General features: G+C 33.7%; 1 protein-coding gene across 1 annotated transcript in view; it reads right to left on the bottom strand.

Annotated features, from left to right (window-relative positions):
* Positions 1-11086, bottom strand: part of LOC129758060 (protein transport protein Sec24A) — a 56726-nt gene that overhangs the window by 32258 nt on the left and 13382 nt on the right. The gene's annotated exons all lie outside the window — the stretch shown is intronic.

The raw sequence follows: 11086 nt of genomic DNA, 5'->3' as shown, positions 1-11086 counted from the left end.
CCCCTCCCACCTGAGAAAAGGGACCCTCCCATAGAACTTTCGTTTTTTTCCCACAAACCAAAAGTCATGGCACCCATTTTTCAGAACCAATTTTTTCCCTTTGGCGGGGTTGTTTTCACCATCACCATGGGCCGGACATTAGAAACGACCATCAAGAGTTCACGTGGACTGGAAAGCAAATCAAAGCTTGCTGAGCATCAAAGATCTGAAAGGTAAAATTTTGGCGGGTGTTTTTTCCTTCTACTGTTCAAAACACCTGGTACCGGTACGAGATATTTGGATGGAATAATGAGCCTACATTTTGTATTGAAAAATACAACTAACCTGTAAAGAATATATTGACTAAAATTGTAGTGATTTTCAATGTGCTGCCTACGCCCCGCTGAGAGGCTTTGAGAGTTTACAAGGATATACAGTGAACTGAACAGTCAACAGTGAATTGGCTTCTTCAGCTGAATAACTATTTGGACTGAATGCTGAAAAACTAATGAACCGATTTTCATAAACTCCAGCTTTTAACCAACCATTTTCAAATTTTTAGGATTCCTTATAGAGAAAGAAAAAATCATTAGATTCAGAGTTATATGTTGAAGGCTGCAATTTCAACGCTTTGATAGCCGCCGGGGAATCTAAATGGGAGTTTAGAAAATTGATTAGATAATACAATCTGAGGTTTTAAGTTTTATACAATTCTATTTCATTGGCCAATTTACTTATACTTTTTGATTTATTTTTGGTCATCAATGTGTTCAATTCTACCATCCAATTTTGAAAAAAAAACCGTTTGGTACTGCGAGTTCAAACAAATGATTTCAAAGAATTATAACATTGATCACTCTTCAAAATAATTAATGGAACTCAAATAAGACCATTTCCATAACATTTAAATGGTTATTTCGGTTCAGAGATGATTTCTTTTCGATAACTCCAAGAAACTTTAAGTGCAACTTTCAACATTTAAGAAAAACAGTGTTAAATTAAAAAAGCGAAAAAAGCACACATACAATTGAAAACATGCCAAATGAGTCTTAAACATGATTCAACAAGGTTCGGAAGTGTTTTTAGAAATTTTTAATTAAATAAAACTTAAATATACCATTGTACAGGGAGATCATCCATCTTGAAAAGTGGGATAGTCTCCAAAAGTGATTAAAGTTTTTTGTGATAGAGAAGAAGGAATTTTTTTTTAAATTCAATTCATAATCCTTAAAACTATAAGCTTTTTCTAAAAAAAATGAAATCGATAAACACAGTGAATAATCTCAATAAAAACTTTTAAAAGACTTACAAAACTTACGTGGCCAAACATGGGCCCAATTTCTTAAAATGATGAATATAAAGCTTCTAACATTTCGAAAAATCAAACGACTCATTTTGATTAATATCTATTGTGAACCCGAGCAAGGCCAGGTAAAATCAGCTAGTAATTGGATAATTGTTGACCAAGGCAAGGGTCGAACGACACCATCATAGATTGGTTCGGAGCCTCTGTAAGCGTATCTTGATTTCCTTTCAATTGAGCTACAGTGATTATTATCCATCACAAATTATTGATTTTTTTTTTAATTTCATTTTGATTTTGACTACTTCATTGAATTGAATCACGATTATTGTCGATATTTTTACGATTAAGTCACGAATAATTTGAAATGGCTAATAATAACGACGCGAATAGCCTTATTGTATTGATCGAGTCTTACAGAAGAGTTACATCCTTTTCTAATTGCTGTTTCCAATGAAAAGTGTTTCAATTTTATACGACAATTGGCGTACAGATTTCACGTGATCATGAAACTCCGAAAATAATGTTGAGCTTTTAAGCTCATTATCCATATGATATGGTTAAAATTAGTTCTGCTTGTACTTTTTTTTCTTTATTGGCAAACCAGTGTTACTTTTTTTTGTGGCGTTTAAATATCTCGGGGAGCTGACGTTGGAAATGAAAATAAGAGATAGTTAGGAGAAGGAAATTTTAAAGTTTAGAGTAGGCAGCGTAGAATAGTAAGCGATCATGAGACGTTGGTTAGACCATCATGCACTTCATTATATCCATTCCGGCTGGATATGGACAGAATGCAGTTCAAGATAATAAACCAACTCCTCCTGATACCAGTTGGAGGAAGGACAAGGGTGGGTTCGAGACTGGCCTCTACTTACTCCCCAAGCATCTCACCTGTCGGCAACTTATGGGATTCGAACCCAAAAGATTTTCTTACCGATACCGGAAATCGAACCCAGTACGCCTGGGTTACCAGACTCGCGCCAGCCTATCCACTAGACCACATCAGCGCTATTGGCAAACCAGTGTTACTGAATTCAAATCTATCGTTCAAGAATGAAAATATTCTAAGAAGAAAACAACAACTATAATCCATGCTAGAATTTTACTATTGGAAATGTGAGAATAAACATATAATTTTTTGATTGTGTTAGATGTAGAATTTCCATCAGTTTTTCTATATCACTTTATTGAGTACCAGTTGAAAGGCCTTTTAGAAGTTAAAATATAAAGAGCCCTTATATATCGAAAGTATGATTTATTGATAAATTTAAAAAAAGAGAAAATTTCCCAGTTCCGACAAAACGCGTCCGACACTTTCAACCTTTGCCTACCAATCGCCAAAACTGTTCCAGTCGCAGTAGAAATTTTTTAAAAGTGGATTATAAAAAGACGCAATTTTTCAAATTTCCGCACCTTTGGATCCATAAAATACGAAACATAGAATTTTTGACGACTATTCAAATGGATAATGTTCAGTTTGCATTTTCTGAGAATTTTCCAACATCTAAAGTAGGCTTTGCACTGGATTTTGAGTATTTCTGTTAACGTAAGGTTTAGGCAATAAAACTATGCTCAAGAAACATAGGCTGTTTGAGGCGTTAGATACAAAGTCGAATTTAAATTTGAAAAAATCCGACTTTTTTTTAAATCATTGATTTTTATTCACCTTGATTAACGCCCACTGCGCCCGTCTGTAAAGTAAGAATTTTTGCTGACTTTTCAAAATCCAGAAAGCACTTCCCTTTTTCATTTATTATAATATTTTTGTCAAACATCGCCAATGTAATTTCATCACTAGAACCAATATGAAATTGCCTTTCTTGTGAACATAGTGTTATTGTGTTAACAAACGAAATATAAGTTTTTTGCTATCCAATTCAATTGAAAATCGATCGTTTTCCTACCGAATTTACAAGCATTTCAAGGTGAGAATTTCAGTCGAACATCGTTGTCTAACACAAATCACTAACACAAATGCTATGGTAATCAATATCAAATTACTGCGAATAATTGTTAACGGAACTATTTCGCAACCACATCCTTTATTTGCAACATAAAAATCATCTTTCAGCTAAGTTTTACGGATGATTAAAGCGTTTGTACCACTCATATTTTAAAGAAGTTCTATTTTTGCATCTACACACATTCCAGTTTAGTTTAACTGATTGTTGTTTGCAGAAGAATGTCATTATTAACTTTTTTTCGCTAACATATTGCACCATATGCCAGATTAAACTAAACCAATTTTTAGATGTTTGATGCAGTAATATTACTTTTCAATTTCAAATTCCTTACAATATATTAAACTTGAGAAAATTCCTGTAAAAAGCTTGATTTATCATTGTATCTTCCGTGGCATATTTTTGCATTTTGAAGGGCAACTTCCAAGCAAGCTTTCCAAAATTAACTTTTGGTGCACTAAAAATGTAAACATTCTTTAACTATCATGTTACATTAAAAATTAAAAATATGCAACTACATGTTTGGAACCTTATGAACTAGCTTCAAAGAGTTTCTAATCGCGTTAAAAGTATTATAACACCTAATGTGTTAAAATAGGAAAAACCAAATTTTAGTGTTCCTTACTTGGATTTCTTCGGGGTCCTTAATGTGTTATCACATCAGTCTAATGAATACATTAGAGATGTACCGAATATTCGGTCGGCCGAATATTCGGCGCCGAATACCGCCAAAAAACCGTTAGGCCGAATATTCGGCTCACCGAATAGTTGAGCTAAGTATTCGGCCGAATAGGCCGAATAGGCCGAATATCTACTACGGACTTGTAAATTTTTCAAATAATTTTGGATAATTTATCAAATATCCAAAAGTAATTATGTAAAAGCTACACTATCATTAAAAACTTATGGTTTCAGCGAAACATCTATGATGTACCCGCGTATCTTTCACTGTAGATCGTTTAGGAGAAGGCTGACAAGTATCGCTTCATACTTTGATTATAGTTTATTCCAGATTTTCTGGATATATTCAGGTTTTCCCATAAATCCAGTAAAGAATCTAGATAAGTCAAATCTGGCCGAGATGTCCAGATATTGTTTACAATTTCCCGAGTTTTGCTCGGGTTTATTCAGATTATTTGCTAAATCAAATCAAAAACTCAAATTGCTCTTTAATATTATTTAGATCTTGTCTTCAATAACGATTTTTCATAAATTTAAAAACATGCATAAATTTTGAACTTTTTAATTTTGTTTTCAACAATCGTCCTGAATGCCTGATTGTTTGGATACGTGTGGTTGAAAGTATGATATGTTTTTGAAAATACCTTGCTAAAATTCGACCTTCATCAAATTCAATATCAGAGAAGCAATTTCAAATAGCTTGGCACCTGTTTCGACATGTTTTGCACCAGATTTCATAGGAACGCAATCTCTTTGGAGATAAACGCTCTAGAAGCGACTAGTCATCTGATGTTTTTTCAGTTATTAATAACATTTTAAAAATCAGAAAGACACCTGCTGAGGGTAAAAGTTTAAGGCTTAAAACCCTCTTTAAATAAACGTACGACAACAAAAAAGACCCCTTCTTGAAAAATATATTGTAATACATCATCCGATAACATCATCTGGTTGAGAATAATCGACTTAAAACATGAGGGGCATTAATATGGAAGAAATGGAAACCATTGAAATAATCGCTTAAGATTTTTTCATTGAAAACTCAATAGAATATTCGACCGAATATTCGTTTGGCCGAATAGTTGAAAAGGTCAATATTCGGTATTCGGCCGTTCGCCGAATACCACTATTCGGTACATCTCTAGAATACATATTACAGATTTTTTAACTTGTCTATCATTATCAAAATTAAGTTAATTATCACAAACCAGCTTTTCGATATAAGTAACATATCAAAAAGCTGGTTATGCTGGTTTGTGATAATTAACTCAATTTTTAAAATGATAGATAAGTTATAAAATCTGTAATTTGTATTCATTAGACTATTTTTCAATGCATTCGTCATCATCAATTCAATAAATTCCAAAATATTTATATTGTTTTAGGTTTGATGATAGGAATAAAAACACCTGAGTTTATGGTTGTACCATAAAACAATTTGATTTATTCTCGATTTATTTATCAAGCAAAGTTTGAAGTGTTTTAAAACAAAATTTGTTTTTTAATAAATTATGTCTTAAAAAACTAAATTCATGATTATGACTCTAAATTTAGATACGGATGCGGCAGTTTAGAAAAAGGCGAACTAAAGGGTCAAGATCTGTGTTTTTCACGATTTGTAGCTAAAATAATGGTAATTAGCAAATATAAACTTGAAAATTGTGGTATCTGTAGAAGTGAGTAGGAGTTTCAATAAGGAACTTAGGAGCTTAGGTTTTTAGTGACCACATCACTTACCAAGGTGATTTCCATGCCACATTACTTTTACCCCAAAACATTGAGCGTGAGATTTGTGGAGGGATGGCGTACAGCCGGTCTCCGAAAAACAAATCATCCCAGGTGCTGCACTTCCTTTCCCTTTATGGACTACACGGACTAAGCTGGCGTCGTTATTAGTTCACATTAGAGATTGTGATTCTCAAAACTTTACAGTGAGATTGTGTTGCTCGTTCCCAGCACCTTTCATTTGGTTCATGTGCAATGTTGATTACCAACCGCGGAGTGCAAACATTATGCCATTGGCCAGCTAGGGCCGCAGGTGGACCGTAGTTGATAGCAAGTTCAAGCTTAGGAGTTCGCCAAAATTGATGTCTTAAAACGTATCCCCATTATTGCACACCAATTTTATATAGCAGCCTCTTTTTTTAAAAATTTGAGGGTTTTTGTGACAATATGTTTTAAATATGGTTTCTGAGTCTAGTTACGAGCAACAGGCAAATGTTTCAGGTCAATCAACGATACAGAAAACCCCTCGAAAACTTGTGTTATAAAAGCTACACTCTTCTAAAATAGACGTAATATGTCTGATGAACACTCAAATTCGACATGCAGAGACATACTCTAGACATATTTCGTAAAATTTTTATCATTCCCAAAACTAGACTTTAATAACAATGTTTAGTCGCCGCGGCTATTACGGTCTCTATCTTCCCTACTAACAATATAAAATAAAAGAAATGGAAATTGTTATCCCAATTATTATGTAACTGGATACACTCGGCACATACAAACTCTTCTTGGTAAGAAGCCTAAATAAACACTTAGGTATATAAAAAAATAACTTAAAAACAAAAATTGACTCGTGCTACCATCGATCCACCAGCACTTGATTGTCAATGAATGCGGTTAAGCACGTTTGTCCGATCATCGGTCAAAAAGCTGCTGTATCGTCGTCGTCGTCAGCAAATTGTAACGCCAGCTAACCAGTCAAGTCAAGAGTTTCTTGATAAAAACACACATGTGTGAAATGAACATTTTACGTCAAGAGAACCCGTCGTATCGAATCATATCGTTAAAAAAAGCGCACATACCAATGCAGAAGAAAAACGTGCGCGCTACGAGGTGTACATATTTATGTTTATTTTCTGGTGTAAGATACGATATGAAAAAAATGGCATGTGTGGTGTTGAAGACTTGAAACTGCTACACAAACTTGACCGTGAAATGAGCGGCTGGTTTAGATAGACACTTTGGCCAATCACGAAAAAAAAATTAAACACCAAAAACAGTGAGTAAGCGATTTTACAGGTTTTAGCTCATGCATTTGAAGATGATACCTCCTGTTATTCCTTTACGATTCAGCGCAATTTTGAACAAATGTTTAAATCGTTTTGTCGGAGGCGTTAAGTGTACATACAGCTAATTTAAAAATAGATAGCATATTCGAAAAATACAAATGTGTAACCTGAAAGCTGCGTACAATACATTAAATCATCCAGTGGATCAAAAAATTGATAAACTGAAAGCTGCATCAATGCCCTTTTGATGAATAAAATAATAGCCCAAATAGATGCTCGTTCAGCAATACACTTAGTTTGCTTTTGCAGGAGGTGGAGCGGCAACTTAATTGCAAACAAGTGGCTATGTTTTGTAACCAATTCGTGTCAGCAACATTTAGTGTGGTTATTGAGCAGCTTAAAAGCAGCGAAAGAAATGCAAACAAGGGTCGTTGTGTAACGCTATTTACAATTGTCTATAAAAGATACAAAAATGTTTATTCATTCATTCATGAATTGATATGCTGTACGAGATAAGAAAAAAAAATCACCTTTAGGATATACAACCAGTTTTCAGAAATTCAAATGCATTTTTTTAATCCGGAGGCCAAGTCAAACAATTTAAACAATTAAAAGATAAGACGACATTAAAAAATATTAGACAACAAAAAAGCTGATTTTGGCTTAACTGCAGTGCCATTTTCCGCTTTCTGCTAGTATGTTACTCTAAGTGAAATAACTAAAATGTTGTAAATTTTGAATTAAAAAAATGTAAAATATACCGAGAAAGATGGGTGGAAAAAGTCAAATCTGCTTCTCTGTACATTTTACCTTTTTTATTTTTCGTGCACGGAAATTGAGCGAACTGAACTGACGGACACTTTCAACACACTCCACAGTGGGAAATCGGTGGACATCAGCCAAAAAAATTTTTTTTTGAAATTTAATACATTGTAGATTATCCATCAATCCTTGCAAAAAAAAAATCTGTGGTTTACCAGTATAAATCTGTAATGATGTGATTTAGCAGCTTTCATTGAAAATTCGTGATAAATAATACAGAAACAGTACATTTTAACTGGCAAAATTAGTTCAAGGAGACTTTGAAATTTTCTAAACAAAAAATAATAAAAATAAATCAATGGTGATTAACTTTTAATCAAAAATAAAGAATAAAAAATAAGTCCATTACTGAAACTTCACGGAAAATAACAAAAAGGTAAAATTTACCGAGATAGCAAGGAAAGGTAACTTCCCAGGGGTGGAAAAACAGAAGACAAAAACAAAAAAAGAGCTCAAATTTCAAATTGATCTGATTAAATCACCGACCAGTGACCACATTTTGTTTCATTAGAATGCTCATTCTTAGAACTTTTTTTAAGTCTTTGAGAGAGTTTTGCATTCGATAAGTTTACAAGTTTCACCAAACTGAGCATGCCTATGAGACAATTAGTGGTATGAATAAGGTTCATCAATTGCTTCGATAGCTTTTACTTAGTAAATGCGTGCTCGTATGTTGATGTTTAAAGAAAAATGAAAACATATTCGAATATTGTCAAACGAAAAATTTCCTAACTTTAATATTTATCATAAGCTCTTCCACATGTATTCGGATCGGGATAATCCGATGTATAAAAAAATAGCAATAGGCGCGCATTTTAATTTAGATTTTTTTAAATCTTAGGATTATAACAAAATTATATAAAAATGATAGATCTGTATAATGTTTTAAATTATTACAATTTATTTCTTACTTTGAGCCAATTGGGACTTCTTCCACTATAACCAGATTTTTTTTAATTTGAAATATTTACTAATTGATTTTTTTAATTTTATCTTAGACGAATGATTTTATACAACGACAGGAATATGAAAAAAGTTGGGTTATCACTTAGAATTTCTTAATTCATGTTGAAAATGCCTTTTTGAATTGTTTTGAAGTGAAATATTGCTAATTTGATAGATTCATGACGTTATTAAAGAATTTTTTATTGCAAAAGTCTGCTACCGAGCATGCTTAGAAAATAAAGCAATTGCTAGGAGATTTGTCGAGCAATTGCTTCAGATTTGAGCTTTATTCATACCAAACTAGCTTGTTCTAAAAGTAAAAGCTCCTGACTGAGAAAACAGCTGTCAAAAAAAACTTTATTCATAACAACCGAAGCAATTGCTTTAAGCGACTGCTCGACTGCTCGATTTAGTTTAGCAAAAGCAATTACTAGGTTTTTTTCATACCACCCAATAGCTTTATTGATTTTGTTTGGTTCCGGATCAAATTTTTATCATAAACAATTACAAATCTTTTCAAAAAGTGCTCATTTTTCTGTCGAAAAGTAAAAAATGCTGCAAGCGAATTTCTATTTGCCTGCCCAAGGTAACTTCTACCTTTTCGAGGTGAAACTCACCTCACAGTGAGGTAAAGTTTACCCGAAACGTCCTGGAAAAAGAGGTACAATTCACCTAGAAAAAAAGGTAAAAACAAAAAAAGGTAAAACTTACCTCGTAGCGAGGTGAAGTTGACCTGGATTGAGCTAAACAAAACGGTAAATTCATCTCGAAGAAAGTAACTATTTGCCGAACCCATTTATTGAGGTTAAGCTGTTTTGTCAGTCAGGAACAAGTTTTGCTTCTTGTCCAATATGTGAAAATCGGGACAGAATGGTAAGTGTTTTCTTAGATATCATTTATTTAGTTGTGCTGGTTCTCGTCATAATACTCTGCTTTAGTTTCAGATTGAGCCACAAAGCTTCGAGGTGTATTCCACGTCATCCATCAGATATCCCTCCGGAAAAGCCGGACTGGATCGGATTAGTGGAACGGAGAAGGACATGAATGGGTTAAGGGTTACCATATCCTTCAACGCCAAAAAGAGTACACTGATGTTTTTTACGCGGTTTTTTTACACGGTTTTTTTACGCGGATTTTCGAATTAACGCGGTTTTTTTTAACGCGGATTTTCGAATTAACGCGGTTTTTCAGAGAAAATATTCTAAGACTTTTTCAAAGGAAAAAACTGAGAATCTTTTTGTAGTTGGGAAAATCTTAGCTCTGAGACTAAGAACATGATACATAAGATCTGAGACCTGAGACTTGAGACCTGAGACCTGAGACATGAGACCTGAGACATGAGACCTGAGATTTTAGACCTGAAATATGAGACTCGAGATCTGAGACACGAGACATGAGACATGAGACCTGAGACTAGAGACCTGAGGCATGAGACATGAGACATGAGACATGAGACCTGAGACATGAGACATGAGACATAAGACCTAAGACATGAGACCTGAGACCTGAGACCTGAGACATGAGACATGAGACCTAAGACATGAGACATGAGACATGAGCCATGAGACATGAGACCTGAGACATGGGCATGAGACATTGTTTTTCATCTTAAAAATAAACTATCATTGTACGCAAATTTTTAAATAATCATGGTTCTTACGCGTTTTTTTAGTAACGTGCTTTTTTGCGCGAATTTTTTAATTAAAATGGATTTTTTACGTGGATTTTCGAACTTCGGGGTTTTTTTTTACGTGGAATTTCAAATTAACGAGGTTTTTTTTACGCGGATTTTCGAATTAACGCGGTTTTTTTTACGCGGATTTTCGAATTAACGCGGTTTTTTTTTACGCGGTTTTTTTTTACGCGGGAAAAAATACCGCGTAAAAAAAAACCTCAGTGTACATTGAAATCATATTTCAAAATATTTAGGGGAAACGGGAGAAACCAGAAAATTTAAGGCCAATAGTGACAATTAGTTGCTGGTTATGTGACTTTTTATGGCAATTATGACTTTTAAAAAAATACTTCTACAAATTGAAAGTTCTAGTTTTTAGTTTTTGTTCATTTTCTTGCAGATTATATGTGAAAATTCAAAGGACCGTTGAATTCTTCGAAGAGATAGAGATCAGAACATCGCAAACATAAGAAAATGTTGCATTTGAAAAGGAGTTCAAATTGCTGTTGTGCTTTTTGCTCACTGTTTGGGCACTAAATGCATATTCAAAGGCGCTGATTGTCTGCACAGTTTATTTCGAGAAGCTTTTCTCAAAAGCGGTTTTAACAGTTGGAAGTGGTTGTATTTTACTTATAGAAAAGTACCTACTGCTAATGAAATAGAAAACTTGTTTTTGACGAAAGGTTTAGATTTTAATCGATTTGTG

Source organism: Uranotaenia lowii, chromosome 3, assembly GCF_029784155.1.
Source record: "Uranotaenia lowii strain MFRU-FL chromosome 3, ASM2978415v1, whole genome shotgun sequence".
NCBI lineage: Eukaryota > Metazoa > Arthropoda > Insecta > Diptera > Culicidae > Uranotaenia > Uranotaenia lowii.
Note: the sequence above shows the minus strand (reverse complement) of the source record. Positions and strands in the feature narration are given on the sequence as shown.